Genomic DNA, 18,489 nt, shown 5'->3' with positions numbered 1-18,489 from the left:
GGAAAACGGACAGTAACTGCAGTATGTGCAGTTTCGCGCCGTACTGAATCATCATCTACAATGTGTGCCAGGCAATGGTTTTTTTTTAATACTTTTTTTTAATATTAATATTTTTTATTTTTTTGCTTGTTATCTTCTGAAGATAGCAATTTTGGTCAGCTTCATCATTTTAACATTTCGTTATAGCTTTGCATTCGGCCTAGTGCCGATTTTTATACTAAAAGAAAGAAAATGTGGCATGCCGTAATTTGCTCGATTCTGGTGCCGGTGGCTATAGAGCTCATGCGTTGATTTACATGGGTAATATTAAAATTGAAATATCTCAAGAACCGAATACCGTATGACGCTGAAACAAACTTTTAAATAAAGCTTTTACATTTCTCTATCTGTTTTTGGTGTTTGTCGGATTCGTGTGATTTAAGCTATCAACTGCAGATAGCTCAAATTTTAATGCCCCTTGGTTGTCGTTTTTGTCTGCTGAACGAGAAAAAGGGACGTAAACACGGAAAAATGTGGCCTTTTTATATAGCACTGATTTTCTCAAAAATTAGTCGGATATAAAATGTGTAGTCATTTTCAGAAATGTTATGCAGAATTTTGTTCTAGTTAAGATGATATCAAATATATATTTCCAAGTTGGACGTAACTCGACTTATGGCCAAAACGCGACCCCTATTTAGCACGTAAAGTCTCTGGAAAGCTTTTTTGTGGTATATGTACCCTTTTTCTCGTTCAGCAGACAAAAACGACAAACGATTTTGACTTTTTCTGGCTGCAACTATGTAATATTTCTTCACTTGAATAAACTCCTCAACAAAAGTTTGGAAAGTTTTTTCAAGCATCTGTATCTCAAATTATTTGTGACATATTCATATCGTGTTGCATATCACTGGCTAGCTACAATACTCCTCTTTACAATGACACCCCATTTGAAACAATAACATTTTTCACGGCTGAGTACACGCCTTGTGAATATAGTGGGGTCTCAAAAAGAATTTGCCAAATTGACCATTATTCTGTGCAGCAAGCTGCAATCCCATAACTTCACAATCTGGGACCTAATGCAATCCTCCAAGATGACACCGCTCGCCCCACATAGCCACGGTAGTCAACGACAACCTACAGAATATGGGAGTAGAGTCAAAATGGCCTGCCATCAGACATGTCAGATAAGATCTCAACACGATTGAACACTTGTGGGACCAGCTTGATCGTGCTGTGCGTGCCAGAGAAGACCATATGCAACCACATTGAATGACCTGCGACGAATCCTTGTTGAAGAATGGAATTCCATCACACAGTAACGTGTAACCAGATCGGTGGGCAGCATGAGGAGAAGGTGCCTGACTATTGTGGATGCCTGTGGTTTTTCCACCCGCTATTGAGGTTAGTGGCTAGCTTTGTTTGAGCACAGAATAATGGTCAATTTGGCAAATTCTGTTTGAGACCCCACTACGTTCACAAGGCGTGTACTCAGCCGTGAAAAATGTTCTTGTTTTAAATGGGGTGTCATTGTAAAGAGGAGTATTGTAGCTATCCAGTGATATGCAACACGATATGAATATGTCACAAATAATTGGAGATACCGATGCTTGAAAAACTTTCCAAACTTTTGTTGAGGAGGGACTGCTCTATAATCCGACGCTTCTATAATCCGAAGGTTCTTTTGTCCGAAGGTGCGCTAGTCCGAACATGTGTTCATAGCATTCGCTAGTCCGAATTTTAAAAGAGGTTCTCTAGTCCGAAAAAAATTTAAAAGAGGTTCTTTATTCCGACGGTTCTTTATCTCGAAGGTTCTATGGTCCGAATTTTAAAAACGGTTCTCTAGTCCGAATATGAAAATAGGCTCTATAGTCCGAATTTAAAAAAGGGTTCTATAGTCCGAAATTGCAAAAGGGTTCTATAGTCCGAAACGGATACCGTGTTCTTTAGTCCGAATCAGTAAAAAGGCTCTATACGCTGGCGAAGTTACGTAATTAATCGGATTAATTACCATAGCAATAGGTGAAAACAATTTTGAACATATCGCGCTACACTACAAGCAGGTTACACTCATCACCTGTGTATGATAGATTGAATACAATACTGGTCTTTTCAAAGAGACTAATCTTACAGGTGCAAGTAATCAGCATGATATTGTTCAATGAAGAGGTACCGCGTGAACGTATCTGTGTAGCGCGGTATATTCAAACATTGTTTTCACCTATTGCTATGGTAGTTAATCCGATTATTACGTAACTTCGCCAGCGTATAGTCCGAATTTGTTTATAACATTAACATTTACTGCGCCCTCTAGCTAGATAATAGCAGAGTTTATGGTAAACAGGATAACGCTACTTTTGCCCCCCCCTCCCCCGTCATCAAAAACAAATCCTGCGTTCGCGCCTGATATCCCCAACTTACTGTAAACAAAGATCCTAAAAATACGATATTTGCTCCAAAAATGTTGACGTATTTTTACACCATCAGAAACGAAAAGAAAAATAATGAATGGAACGAAAATATAAAGAAACCTGAAGAAGTACAAACACACACACACCCCCACGCACACACAAAACAGAACAAAAGAAGGAAAGACACAATGAAAGAAAATAAATGAAAGAACACATGAAACAACTGAATAAAGACGAAAAGGAAGTCCAAATGAAAGAACAATGAATACAAAGATAATGAACAAAATAATGAACATTAAGAAAGAACAAGGAGAAGAAAAAAAGAATATAATAAAGAAATTTGAATATAGAACAAACAAAAATGAGAAAGGGATTTTAAGAAAGAGCTAATGAAAAAATTATCGAACGAAATCAAGAATGAATAAATGAATGATGATTTGACACTGAAAGAAATGATGAAAATAAAATTCGGACTATAGAACCTGTTTACCAATTCGGACTAAAGAACACGGTATCCGTTTCGGACTATAGAACCCTTTTGCAATTTCGGACTATAGAACCTTTTTTTAAATTCGGACTATAGAGCCTAGTTCTATATTCGGACTATAGAACTCTTTTTTAAATTCGGACTATAGAGCCTATTTTCATATTCGGACTAAAGAACCGTTTTCAAAATTCGGACTATAGAACCTTCGAAATAAAGAACCATCGGAATAAAGAACCTTCGTAATAAAGAACCGTCGGATTAAAGAACCTTCGGACTAAAGAACCGTCGGAATAAAGAACCGTCGGACTATAGAGCTTCCACCTGTCCTATAATGAATTTGACTTTTGGTATGCATTGTATTGGGCATGTGTACCACCTAATTTGACAACACTAATCAAAAAACCCAATTGATGACTTGGAAAGGAGATAATAGGCTATGTGACGTCGCAACACAGTTAGAATCATTTGATGCTACTGCAACAACAGTGGACTTCTCTGCAACCAATTCTACCTGTCACCATCTTGTAACATTAACGTTTCCCATTGCAACTTAGTGTTATGTGATAATGCAATCAAGTTGCCTATATTACATGAGTTGTACCTTAATTGGCTTACTTATGAATAATATATCCTTACTAAACTTAAAGCCTTTAAAGCACCGGAATTGCGACGTCTTCATTTGGACAATGGAATTACAGAAATTGATCATACTTTTTTACAAATTTTTAGTCAAGCTGCATATCTAGATTTTACCAACAACAAACTAAAATCAATAAGTGATTTGCAGTACTTAAATAATATAAGAACATTAAGTCTTTAAAATAATGATATTAAGATAGTCACCAAATCAATTCTATGTGATTCTTACAGGGTGTATCAAAATGATTGGTACCCATCAGTTTCCAGATATTATGGACAAGACTACCACAACAAAATGCAACATGGGAGCCACCTTATTTATAGATAAATGTTATGAAAGGTCATACAACTATAAATCCTGGGCATTTCAAGAGGATCCAATATTGCATATTAAAGAAGCAGGCTTACCAATAAACAGTCAGCAAAAACAATGGGTACCAAACATTTTGATACAGCCTGTACATCTTACCACATTAATTGTCTATTGGACTTTTTAAGCACCTCTTCTAGTACTGGTGACAATGTGTCTCCCTGTCTCACTCCTCCCTATATTTTTACCTCTTTAGTAATATCATTATCTTATGCTACATACCCCTCTATCTGAAAGTGCCAAATATTGCATCATTCCAACCAGGAACATCATGGTTGTAAATGTTAATGAATACAATTCAACTGTGCAATGTTTCTAGAGAAGTTCATTGTTCCCAGATATTATCTATGTTTTGTGCTTTGACACATAATACTTATTGATGTATGGTAGGAAGTTTCATTTTCAGATTTAAAGTCTATCATTATTATCTGCGTGGGTTTGCTTTCTGTATATAATAATATAAGTCACAGGTTTCTGTTTTCATATTCAGGTAACCCCATTTGAAATTCACACCCCCTGTGTAGGAGATTAATGTCATGTCTTCAATAGAGGGTGTATGGATTTCAACTGGAATAACCCATTTTCATCTCGGTTGTTTAATTGCAGTCCGTCTATTTATATACATTTATCTGTCACCTATCGTCAGGAGCCTAGCATTTGCTTCCTGTGTTGATTTTTGAAAAAGTGGATCTTTTGGTGAAAGTGCAAAGTGTACCCTTTTATGCGACAACACATACGCAATACAAACACTTTCTTGTATAAACCACAAGTGTGGAGTTTTCAACCGAGGAGTTTCACAAAACCACATTCTAACCGTGGAGTTTTACACAAACAAGTACATATTCGACTTACTGTGCAGCATAGAAATGTAAAACTAGAGCCAACAGCCAACACAACTGATCTCCGGAAGGAAGCTGGATAATTTACATTGTGTAATATGCGGTGCAAGAACTGGCAATTCCCCGCTAATATGAGGAACTGAAACTTATATTCACATGCCAGCTCCCTGATACAACAGCAGTATATTACCAGGGAATAATCAAAAACTAATAACTCTCTATGCATTTGATACTTCACCATGGCTTACAATATGGTTCATTGCGTTTGTAGCATAGTACTCTTTTGTTATGTGTTCAATGGTTGTTCAACACAAACAAAATCTTGCTACCCGCAAGGAACTATTGTATGTAAAACATGGAATCGTACTAATGTTGATTGTAAAAGCAGGGATCTAGTCTGTGTTCCACCACTACGGCATGCTTCTTCAATACAATCCCTTGATCTATCTCATAACAACCTCCTGGCAATCGCTGATGATACGTTTCACGAATTTCAAAAGTTACAACATTTAGTTATTTCTGCAAACGATATACCATCCCTGGGAGATAAAACATTTGCTGGCCTTCCTAAGTTAGTAACTTTGAATTTGAGTCGCAACAGGATATCATCATTTGAAGATGAAACATTTGCCAGCTTTCACGAGTTATTAACTTTGGATTTGGGTGGCAACGAGATGTCAAACATACAAGCTAACTTATTTTGTAGTCTTCACAAATTGCAGCATTTGATTCTTAAAGGCAACCACATTTCAGCATTGCAAGATGGTTCATTTGCTGGACTTGATGAACTATTAACTTTGGACTTGGCTCGCAATATGATTTACATTATAAGCGACAAAGCCTTCACTACACTAAGCAAACTTACCAACCTGGACTTATCTTTTAACTATTTGAGTGATGTATCTGGTTTCCCGTTTCAAAATCTTATCTCACTGCAGTCGCTTAAAATCTATTGGAAAGATGGGAGATCTCTCAGCATGACATCACTTGCAGGTTTGGAAAACTTGCAATCTTTGACAATATCAATTTATGATAATTTCAAAAACATTACTGATACCCCTCTAGCTAACCTCTTATCTTTACGGGAACTGTTGATAGTCAGTGATGTCAATGACTGTGACAGTATAAACCAACTTTTTATAGGATTGCACAGCCTTCAACAATTGCACTTTACCATTCGGAACTCTTGTCCTGAAATCAAGTTCTGCTCATTGTATGATGGAAATTCCAATAGCTTGGATGCAAATCATAACTGTAGCAGAGTGATACCTTTGAGACATCTTAGCTTTATCCAGTTCTCCTTTTATTTTAGCAGTCGTCTACCAGCTTTCCAGTTACTGCATAATCTAACTAGTCTCAACCTTGATTTTGATGTTTGGATGCACACAGCTATAGAAGCTTTGGTCACACTAGATGCACCACTTAAAAGTCTAACTCTTCTTTCTCAAATTGCAGAAGTTTGTATTTTAAATTCAACAACATTTGCATCATGGGGAAATTGGAAAGCATCACTGAGAGTATTGACATTAAATGTATATGAGATTGGGTTTGAAGGTGCACCTTTTGAATGGTTTATTGGTTTGCAAGTTTTGATAATCAAGTATCCAACACATTTCACTCGCATATTGCCAGTGAATGTCTTTGAGGGATTAAGAAGTTTAAATATATTAATATTGTCTGGCCTCGCAATTGACATGTCCTCACCTACTGCTCGAGCTCTGAATACATTTAGTAGCTATAACTCTTTAACCACCTTGGATCTGTCACATAATCAATTAAGTGATGATTTTGACTTTTTCTGGCAGCAACTATGTAATATTTCTTCACTTGAATATATAGACTTGTCCTATAATGAATTTGACTTTTGGTATGCATTGTATTGGGCATGTGCACCACCTAATTTGAAAACACTAATCATAGGGAACCAAAAAACCCGATTGGTGACTTGGAAAGGAGATATATGTGACGTCGCAACACAGTTAGAATCATTTGATGCTACTGCAACAACAGTGGACTTCTCTGCAACCAATTCTACCTGTCACCATCTTGTAACATTAACGCTTTCCCATTGCAACTTAGAATTGTGGGATGGTGTAATCAAGTTGCCTGTATTACACGAGTTGTACCTAAATTGGCTTACTTATGGACAATATATTCTTATTAAACTTAAAGCCTTTAAAGCACCGGAATTGCGACGTCTTCATTTGGACAACAATGCAATTACAGAAATTGATCACACTTTTTTATCAACTTTTAGTCAAATAACATACCTAGATTTGAGCAACAACAAATTGACATTAGTCAGTGATTTGCAATACTTCAGCAATATAAGAACATTAAGTCTTCAAAATAATGAAATTAATATAGTCCCCAAAGCAATTCTATCTGAATCTTACCATCCTTATTTGAACATGCTGGATTTTCGCAACAATCGATTCCAATGTGATTGTCATGTAGAGGCACTTAGGAATTGGATTCTTACAGATATGGTCATTAACATTCCAGTCTTATACGACGCTGGGTATCTCTGCTTTTCACCAGACTCAGAAAAAGATTTCAGCATTACAGATGTCAATTTGGATTGTGAATCTCATATTTTGACATACGTTTCAATCAGCATAGCTTGTGTCATGATAATACTGGTAACAGTCATTTTGACGGTGCGTTATTGGTGGCACATGAAATACCGAATTTATTTGCTCTTCAACAGAAAACAACGCCAACAGCACCATCTTGTCAATCATGAGGATGACATTATTGATGATGATGAGAATGGCATCCCTCGATATGATGCTTATGTCCCCTACCATATAGAGGATGAGGACTGGGTAGATGCAGAACTTCTCGCCAATATTGAGGAAGGTGAAGAACCATTCAGACTTTGTCTTAAGACTAGAGACATACGCGCTGGGAGACCAATTTTTAATGAAATATCTCTTCACATACAGAGAAGCCGCAAAATTCTTGTTATTCTTTCACCGAGATTCGTTGAAGATAACTGGTGTTATTTTGAGTTAAACATGGCGCATCATCGAGTCCTGGAAGAGGGCCGCAATGTCATGATTTTGATACTTCTGGAAAATATTCCAGATAACAAAATGACACTGCTGTTGAGGCAATTATATTGTAGAGTGCAGTTACTAAGATGGCCAGGCGATGGACATGGACAGTATTTGTTTTGGAGACGTCTTCGTGAGGAACTCAAGAGGCCTGTGCCTCTAGACCGCCGCTTTAATATGTAATTCGCAGAATGACGATGCGTAAATATATAATGTGTCCCCGCCGTATTTGTTATATCCGTATTTGCAAGTTAAAATTGACCTGTAAATGACCTTTGAACTTTTACATGTGACATCCCCAATAAAGTTTTGAAGTCATACTCTAACTGCATGTAATCCAAGTTGGGTTACAATCGGGTTGAAGAGGAAAAAGTTATAATGTAGGGTTGGCAGTTTTCCTAGTTGACCTCTAAATGATCTTTGGCCTCATACACATGACCTTTGATACCCCCAATAAGTTGGTGAATACTCTATTTGAGATTTGGGTTACAATCACCTAAATGTCCGTTCATACTACGCCGAAATTGCTTTGCGATGCGTTGCCGCACTGCATCGTACTGCAAAATACTGTATTGCGGTGTCGCAATAAGGTATACATTTAAACTTGAAATGCGACGAGTTGCGGCAAAAAGTAATCGATATATCGGCAAAGCAATTGCGGCGTAGTATAAGGGGTTAAAGTAATTAAATGTAAGTTGACAAATGGTACTCATTTCATCCCGTATTTCATAGCCCGTCTCGAGCTCCTTCGGCGGGGACAATATTGACTGCACTTGAGAAAATTATTGTATTTATACATAATGAATAATTGAATAATAATTAGTGACGATCATATGATTTTAATTAATGTAGTGGTAGTAGTATATTTTGCTTGTATCACAGGGTATCACTTTCATTGTATATTCATTGTTTATTCTTTGCCTCGTTCATAGCGCCTTAGTGAAATGTCTTTTTTGGTTTTTGCCGCGGCTCTGTAAATTTAAGTGATTGATTGATATGGCTGTCGGGTATGGCTGGCATGAAATTTTGTTGCACAGGCCGCGAATTTTTTTTTTAGCTGGCCCAGTTCGGCAGACTTGTCCGACCGGTTTGGCAGACAGTGGTAAAAAAATTGCTTGCCCGAACATAGTATGCGCAATACTGTGCCTGTCATTGACATTTGGCTCCGAGTTTTGTCACCCGGCATTATCAATATTGTGTGCCGTTACTATCTCAATTCAATTTGTCAAAGTTCTCACCCAGTAATTTTGAAATAGTTTACTTTTTCAATATAGGAAACCCACCAAAGCTGGCATTCATATACCACCAATGTTATCATCACTGAATGAACAGACCCTCCCATTTTGTACCAAAAACTGACATGGTTTTGAGATCACCTTGGGCCTATAATTTTAACCATGCCCCACATAGTAGTCAATATTAAATCGTGAACATGCGCATAGCGGGTGGGGGATATTCCTTGTTGTGGGTATATGGGGAAGGTGCCATGGTTTTGGGGTATCGGTATTTCGGTGGGTGGGTTTTCAGTGGATACCAGTGCCCCCAAAAGCGTCAAATTAAGGCAAATTTGGGTGCTTTTTGGGTGTTTCTTTGTGTGTGGAAAATTGGTATATTGATGGGTGGCAAAAACCTCAAAAAGTAGGTATAGGGAAAGTCAGCATCCGAAAGTCTGCGTGGCACATCCCCGTACACCATTTTTCGAAGGGGGAGGGGCTGGGAGTGCCCTCCCGTAGATGACCCATGGCAGTTGAGGGCACGGACCCTTAATTCTTGTTTGAATTTTCTGGAGAAGGGGCTCTCTGTCTGTGCGTGAAATCTATCTCATGGCGAGGTTGTTTGATGTGATCATTTAGTAATTTTTCTAACAAAACATGTAATGTTTAATTCTGGACAATTTTGAACAGTTATCCCACTAATATTCATATATATTTTATAGCTTTTATTAACGTTAATTCCCGTGTCTATATCAAAGTGGTCATCTTTTTCTGATTTTTTGTAGTAATTTGTATTCAAATTGAGGGCACTATTTACATACATTAAATTAGCCAAATAATATGAATTATTCCTTACGTTTCATGATGAAAAGTTTGTTTGAAAATTGTCTTGCCATTTGCTAGTCTTTTTCTGATGTTCTAATGCCATTATGCAAGTGCCTACCCCTTCTAAAGATGCAAATAAGATTTAAGATAAATAGCGCCATCATTGTTCACCTTTTCTGAAAAATGATTACGGTTGCATGCTATCAAACAACCGTGCGCACGAGAGAGCCTTTGTGCGCCACTGGGTGAGTCCTTGCGGTACTTGTGCTTATCCCATTTCTCTAATTAAAAAAAAAATTACTTTTGTACGCATCATTTTAATTTTGCAATAATCTTATGTCATTTTTATTTCTTGTAGCTACAGACTTGACATTTAATAATGGAACACTTTTTCGCAAAATTCCAAGACTGATCTGGTAGAGGTCAACATAAACGGCACGGGTTAAATATTAGTTGGGGTGTGTCGGGAGATGGTGAAAAATGATTGTTTGACAGAAAATGTGCTTTCCATTAGTTGACATTATGGCGCTCATATCGAAGCAGACCAAAATTGCTATCTTCGGAAGATAGCAAGCCAAAAAAAATAATAATAATATTATTAAAAAACAAAACAAAACAAAAAAAAAACATTGCCTAGCACGCGTTGTAGATGATGATTCAGTACGGCGCGAAACGGCAAAACTGTATTGAACGGAGTTGCGCGCTCAGAGAAAAATCGGCATTAGGCCGACTGCAGAGCTATAATGAAAAGTAAAAATGACGAAGCTGACCAATTGAAAGGGTACAGGGCGTTAGTCCGACACGCCGCTAGTCCGACACGCCGCTAGTCCGACACGCCGCTACACAAATTCCCTATACTTAGAGGTGCGTCAGTCCGAAAATGAAAAGCACGGCGCTAGTCCGAAAAAAGCATGCGCTAGTCCGAAAATGAAAACCACTGCAACAGTCCGACACGCCGCTAGTCCGAAATTTAATTATGAAAACCACGCCGCTAGTCCGACAAAAATTCGGACTAGCGGCGTGGTTTACATAATTTTAAAAACACGCCGCTAGTCCGAATCTGAAAAGCACTTTTCAGTCCGACACGCCGCTAGTCCGAATCTGAAATACACTGCGCTAGTCCGAATCTGGAAAATACTCCTTCAGTCCGACACTGCGCTAGTCCGAATCTGAAAAACACGGCTCTAGTCAGAAACTGAAAACCATAGCGCTAGCGCAGTGTCGGACTGAAGGAGTGTTTTCCCGATTCGGACTAGCGCCGTGCTTTTCAGTTTCGGACTAGCGCAGTGTTTTTCATATTCGGACTAGCGGAGTGTCGGACTGAGAAAGTGTTTTTCAGATTCGGACTAGCGGTGTGTCGGACTGGCAGAGTGTATTTTAAATTCGGACTAGCGGAGTGTCGGACTAAAAAAGTGTTTTTCAGATTCGGACTAGCGGCGTGTCGGACTAGCGGCGTGTCGGACTAGCGGCGTGTCGGACTAGCGGCGTGTCGGACTGAGCGGTGCACCCCTATTTTTGTTACGACGTAAAACAATGTAAAAGAATCTAACTTCCTAAAAATGGTTGTTATTTTAAAATTACTCAACCAAATTAGCCAAATTTGTGCAAATAATGAGATTTTTATATTTTCTAAGATATTAGATGTGTTTAATAATTTATTTTATTCAAAAAGAAAAACGTCAAGTGTTCAAACTTAAAAGCTCTTTTTCTCAAAACAGTGATTTTCAAGTCAGATAATTTTACCAAATCAGGGCCGCACCCCCCTTTGATCTGCCAAAAATTGCTACCCCCCCCCTTTTTGGCTTGCCAAAAGTTCTTGAACCTCCCCCCACCCCCATATTTACCCTTCATACAACACTTAAAATTATTGCATGATTAGTGTTTACGTGGAGTTGGTGCATACTGCAGTTACTGTCCGTTGTCCTATACACAATTCACTGTGCTCTTTCCCATTGACGCGTGACCTCTACACATAGCCCTACGTTAAAAATATGGGGATATGACTAGTTAACGTCGCTGTGTGAAAAATAACCGGCCAATATTAAAAGTACTCTTCTAAAGTTCTAGAAAATATAGTTTTTTAACATGTCCTAAATTTTTAGCTAATTTAGATGTTTGGAAATATTCGTACTTTGGTGTTTTAGTTAATGTTATAGGTAATGGTACATTGCCTAGTTAACGTCGCTGTGTGAAAAATAACCGGCCAATATTAAAAGTACTCTTCTAAAATTATAGACAATATAGTTTTGTAACATGTCCTAAATTTTTAGCTAATTTAGGTGTTTGGAGAGGGTCGTACTTTTGTGTTTTAGGAAGGATATGTAAACGACAGATAACACCAAAAATATGAAGAAATTATTTCCAAACCGTGTTAAGTCAACAATCATTATGTTGCTCATTTTCAAGAATGCTGGTTTACAAAAAGCACGCCATTGTCTCATTTCGTGAACAAAGCTACACATACCATTGTTTCCTTTCGTTTCCTTTATAATCGGTTACCCAACTGAAGCTATAATACAAACTTTATTGCGATATCGCACATGAAAACAGTCACATGTGCACAGCCAGAGAAGATCCGATTTAATCAGTTGAGCTGTTTCAATGAGTGTTATCTTGGTTTAATAGCTTTTAATGGGGTTAAGTCCTGCAAAGGTCGAGATGAATTCTACTGTAGACATGACTGCATCATGGAACTGTTTGTATAGAGTGCACAACACTAAATCCTTCCGCATTTGGTGTAACCCATCATAGTCCCGGTAAAAAATGTCGCCTATGTGAAACATATTGGCTTCGTGAGGTAAACGAATTCGAGTGACTCTTGGTTGTTTTGATTGGTAGAATAGGAGCTCAGCATTACAAATCTGTTCAGAAAATGTTCCGAATCGAATGTGCATGGGTTATAGGATCTCGGAACGATATCATGGCCGGAACTGGTAAGGAGACTCGAGTGTCGGCTGAAATTCGGGATGGCGCTGTTTAGGTGTTCGTATCTCTTAAGTTTGTCTTAACTTGTCCCAAAAAATCAAATTAAAATTAAAATTTCATCTTTATTGAAGACATTGGTGCAATCAAAATATTAAAAATATTGTTACATGGGGTAGAAAAACAAACTTACTTTCTTGTATTTCCACGTGTATTTGAATGGGACGATTATTTAGTGATGTGCGCCCTATATCGGGTAGCTTGTTTGTACCATTTAAAACTGAAACACAAATTTAATAATTCACTTAAAGCCATATTATAACATTTCTCAGCTGATTTCTGTAAAAATAGATTAATATTAATTTTCCATAAATTGTTAGCCTTTACTGTCAGATATGTCCCTTTTAATTTTGAGCCGAACAAATGAGGTAAAGCATAGAAACTTGGAATTTACTACTAGCGCCCATGCATGTTACTCCCGCGGTTGTAATATGGTACGATCCTCGTGGTGTGTGTGTATGTGTATCCCGCACGCCGAGTACGTACTGTGCATACGTGTTCGACTAGTAATATTTCCATCGTAATAATAAAACGCCGGTTCCATCGTTTTATTCAAAATCTCGGATTTTGACAAAACTACAACACCTAAAGTCTTGATTTTTGCAGAGTATCTTTATTGACTAAAGTACATTACAATCGTGTAAAAACCAGAATTTAACATTTTTTTGAGGGCGTTCTCCTCAGCAAATGTTTATAATATGGCTTTAATCTTTTCATCAATGAAATAGTTTCAATGATTATTTCATTGCAGTTATTTAAACACAATACTTTCAATCGCAATTTGACCTTTTTACCTTAAAAAATCTATTTTGTTTTCAAAAACATGGTACTTTTAAAAAGCCAGAACTTCTTTAGAAGTTGAGATCCCAATTTTTTAAAACTATATATCTGTCAACAAGGGTTCACTCTAGCTATGACACCATACACTTTAAAAATATCAATCTTTTCTTTACATTTACACCCCTTAAATGTTGGGGTAAAATGGCACTTACGATTTTTGCCCAAAATGTGTTTTTTTCTACTTAGAATTATAGGATCTTTTAAAAGAGTGACAAGCTCTTTCTTCATTTGCAATGACTACCAAAGTATGCCCCTATCTGAAGAAAAAAATAATATCACATCTATTTATTTGTGGCATTCGACCAAACTTTGCCTTTTTTCAAAAATGAAAATGGTCATTTTTGGTCATTTTCGACCAAATTATGTGTTGCCCGTTACCATGCCAACAGGTCAAATGCAACTTTTTAAATGTCAGTTTTGAAATGTCCCCCTAAACCCTTTCCATGCTAAAAGAATCAGGAATTTCTATTCTTTTGAGTTTGTCCACATATTTAAAATTTTGCTTGATGGTAACAGACCCCAAAACTCCTTGCGCTGTTCTCCAAAGACAGATGTGTTGTTTCATAAACCAGACTTCAGAAAGTCGACAGAAGAATTATATATATTCCTTTTTTGGAAGAGGTACACGCTGTGACGTAAACTACAGCATGTCTCAATAAAATTGTGCAAGTGAAAAGCGCCCTCTGTGGAAATTAGGAAATACCGTTGTGACATGATGCTTACATCAACGTCAATGGCACAGTCTTAACTCTCAAATACTGTTTGTTCTGTTCAATTTGCTATTTTTTAATCTCGAGATAATTATGTTTAGTTAACTACGAAAAGGTAAAATCACAATTGTGCCACTTTTACTAGGGAATAGGGCTGTAAATGTAAATCAATGATTGCTGATGTTGATGCGTCTAATGCACTCCCCCCTTCGGGGCTCATGCATTAGGCGCATCAACATCAGCGCGCGTGAATTATTTTGTCTAATTTCATTAATTTGTCAAATTTAATGAACTTGTCTAGTTCATTAACTTATAAGTGTGCAATATTTGTTTGTCTTTTAACATGTCTTGAGCGACAAAGAGAACAGTATAAAACCATAATAAAATCATTGACATGCACATGTATTTAATGATACAGCAGAATGTGAAATCTTTATCTATTAATTTTTCGTAAGTGGAAAAACAGGATCATTATACCTGATTCATGATAAAACAGTAAATACAGTAAAAACAATTGTGTATTGTTGTGTAGTTGATGCATTTTTTGATTTCACGAAGGAACTCTTGATAAACTTGATGCTATCATTGATTTACATGTACAGCCCTCTTCCCTAGTAAAAGTGGCACAATTGTGATTTCACCCTTTCGTTGTTAAGTAAGCATATCTCGAGATTAAAACAAGCAAATTGAACAGAAGAAACGGCAGTTGAGAGCTAAGACTACGCCCGTGACGTTGATGTAAGCATTATGCCACAACGGCATTTTCTAATTGCCAAAGAGAGCGCTTTTCACTTTTTTTTAGACATGCTGTAGATCTTCCTCGACACTACTGGCATGTAATAGTACATAAAATATCTCTGGTTTCGCAATTTCCCTTCTTTGAAGGAAATGGACTGTAAGCACATTAGCTAACCCAGAACAATACTATAAACTGTAATGTTTACATTTCCTTATATACCAAGCACGGGAAAATCCCATAATTTTAATAGCCAATTGCTATTTTACAACATACGATGTAATCTTGAAAAGTTCCAAGAACCATTATAAACATTAATCTTTCACATTACATCATTTCCTGTGGGTTTTTCCCAGTTATAATTTCATTTCACTTTACAATCTCAGGGAATTCCCAACTATCCGAAATTAGAAATGATTCAATTTGTTGTGGCTCAATTTGATGCCTGAGAGGGGAATCCCTAAAATGTCTAATGAAATAGATTTTGATTGTAAACAAAGATAAATAATCAAATTAAATTACTCAAAGCACATCACACTGTAGATTCCACACTATAATATCATTTTGTTCCACCTATAGAATAATAATCAGTGAAGGAAAAGACTAACTGGTAAACCATAACCTGATAAAACATAGATTCTTTGACTAACCAAATCACTGATAGCACATTTAATGTAAAATATATAACTTTGGCAGGGCGTTAGTCCGGCAAAGGGCAACGGTTCAAGTAGCACACACAAAAGCAGAAAGGTAATGTAATTCTATCGATGGTTTATAATTATTATAAATTTACTGCGTAAACTAAATGAACGATCTTGTTTCATGCACGGAAATTAAATTTTCCTAGCTAATCATTATAAAATCTATGTGTGGATTCTATATGGAGGACCCAACCATGGAGCTATTAAAGATGGAGAAGCAATAGATTATGTAACGCATGGTTCACTTGTGCCGATTTGAAATCTGACAAGCTATTCATCGAAAGGTACCTTTTGTTTGGGACAAAGGGCTTCCGCCATTAAATCGGTAAGCTGACCCGACAGTGTATTAACGCTTTACCTAGCAGGCTACCGTCAATAAGTGATCAAACGAAAGGCGCGTGAAAGCGACTACTGGAACGAAAAGTACCCTTTGTTACCATAACACACAAGGGTGTGATTGAGTAGCCGTAAGCACAAAAGGCACACATTAGCCGCTGATGTACAGTTCGTGATCACCCCACTGACTTTAGGTGCTTCATTTAAATAAATTGAATGCGCTTGCTGAATGATTACACATCAATGCTGCCATGTCTGCATGTCTATAGTATAATGGTAATAGCTACGTATACATGTAACAAATAATAAGTATACCGGTATAGGCCTATATAAAAGTTGTTTCACAAATTGACATTTTATTTTATTTTAAGAAGGAGAATGTCATAAACAGTGGCGTACTGAAGGGAGCATCTCTTCTGTGAGAGGTCTTGGGAGGGGATGAGGGAGGAAGAGGTGAAAGTGGGGATATGAAGAATGAGAGGGGGACTGGAAGAAGAGAGAAAGAGGAAGAAATGAAGAGAAATAAATAAATAGAAGTAAATAAATAGAAAGGTAAGGAAAATGATAGGAATGAAAGGGGACAAAAAGTAAGAGGGGATGGAGAAGGGAAGGGAGATAAGAAGAGGGAGTGATACTTTAGCAAGGAAAGAATAAGTAAAAAGAAAAGAAAGGAATGACAAAATGTAGGCCTTATTATAATTATTATAGAAACTAAACACAGCCCCCCCCCCCCCACACACACATAAGCCTAACACTAACAGCACTATACGCTGGCGAAGTTACGTAATTAATCGGCTTAACTACCATAGCAATAGGTACAAACAATTTTGAATATACCGCGCTGCACTACAAGCAGGTTGCACTCATCACCTGTCTTCAATCATATAATAGATTGAATACAATACCGCTCTTTTCAAAGAGACTAATCTTACAGGTGCAAGTGATAAGCATTTCTTTGACATCTATGGTTCAATGCAGAGGTACCACATGAAGGTAGTAGTGCAGCGCGATATAATCAAAAATTGTTTGTACCTATTGCTATGGTAGTTAATCCGATTATTACGTAACTTCGCCAGCGTATAGGCAGCCATTCGATGATGTCAATGCCTTTATGCGTTACGTATTTAAAACGCCCAGTCAGATGTATTTTACACCTGCCAAGCACAAGTCACCCAATTTCGAAAATTGGACGTTGAATGTACACTCTCATGAATATTGATTGGCAACATTTTCCAATATGTCAGCGCTCAAATCGGACACAATAGAACAATAGACCATTCAGTGCGTTGGGCCCAACTGTCCACATAGAAGTACAAAGTAAATAGACCTCGGAAACTGGAGGTATGAGAATAATTATTTCAGTGCAATGCTTCTTTGGCGCGCCAACTGCTGCGCGATTTGTGCACCACGCTCTTTACGCGTCGCGTCGCGCTCGCGTGTGACGCAAAGCATCGACCCCCGATGCCACAGATTTGGTTTGTACTTCTAAGTGGACAGACTTTTTTGTAGTACAGCTGCTAAGCTGAATCATTGTACACTTTGTGTAAGATGTGGAGGCATTTTAGATTTGATCCCTACTGATCTCTGGAGGTCACGAAAGGTTACACAGGGGTAACAATGTGAAAATCCTCCAATCTTGTTGACAGATACACCAAATTATTTGTCTGATCACAAGGATTTCAAAAATGTATAGTTTATGTTATATATGACCTATCGTTACATAATTCTTCTACAAAAACCAGGGGTCAATCAAAATGTGGCCAAAAGAGCTGATTTTACAGAAAACCACAGAGATGGACCCAGCGATGGCCAGGGAAAAGGCACACCTGAAGACCGTATCGGCCGTCAAATGCGAGTTTTTCGATCAGTACAGGACGTTTCTGCAAAGCCACGCACATATCAAAGACAATGATGCACATCGTCATCATCCCTATATCTTCGTGTCAAAAATTGGCGTGATAGTACAACGAATCCTCTCGTTTTTCAAAAGCTACGTATGGCGATTTTGTTCGAGATAGGCCGAGCGACTCAGGCTAAGCATACCATTTACATGATATGAGATATCACACAGAGCCTGCCGCATAGTTTCTATTCTATGATTTGTGCATGATGATCAGTATCACATTATGGTGTTGCCATTATAGAAAATTCGATTTGTTGTCAGGAAAAACGCAGGTTTTGTTTCCAGTACACTAACTCGAAAAGCAATACACTAATTAGCGGGGCCTTGCTGTTTGCTGTGGATATATTTTACTGCATTTTATAAGTAAAGATTTTGAAATCCAAAGTAAAAATTGTGACATATTCAACTATTTGAGAAATGAATTATACAAAGGAACCCGTGTAAGATCCAGCTGC

Source organism: Amphiura filiformis, chromosome 11 (genome assembly GCF_039555335.1).
Source record: "Amphiura filiformis chromosome 11, Afil_fr2py, whole genome shotgun sequence".
In the NCBI taxonomy this organism is placed as follows: domain Eukaryota; kingdom Metazoa; phylum Echinodermata; class Ophiuroidea; order Amphilepidida; family Amphiuridae; genus Amphiura; species Amphiura filiformis.
This window is presented reverse-complemented; position numbering follows the sequence as displayed.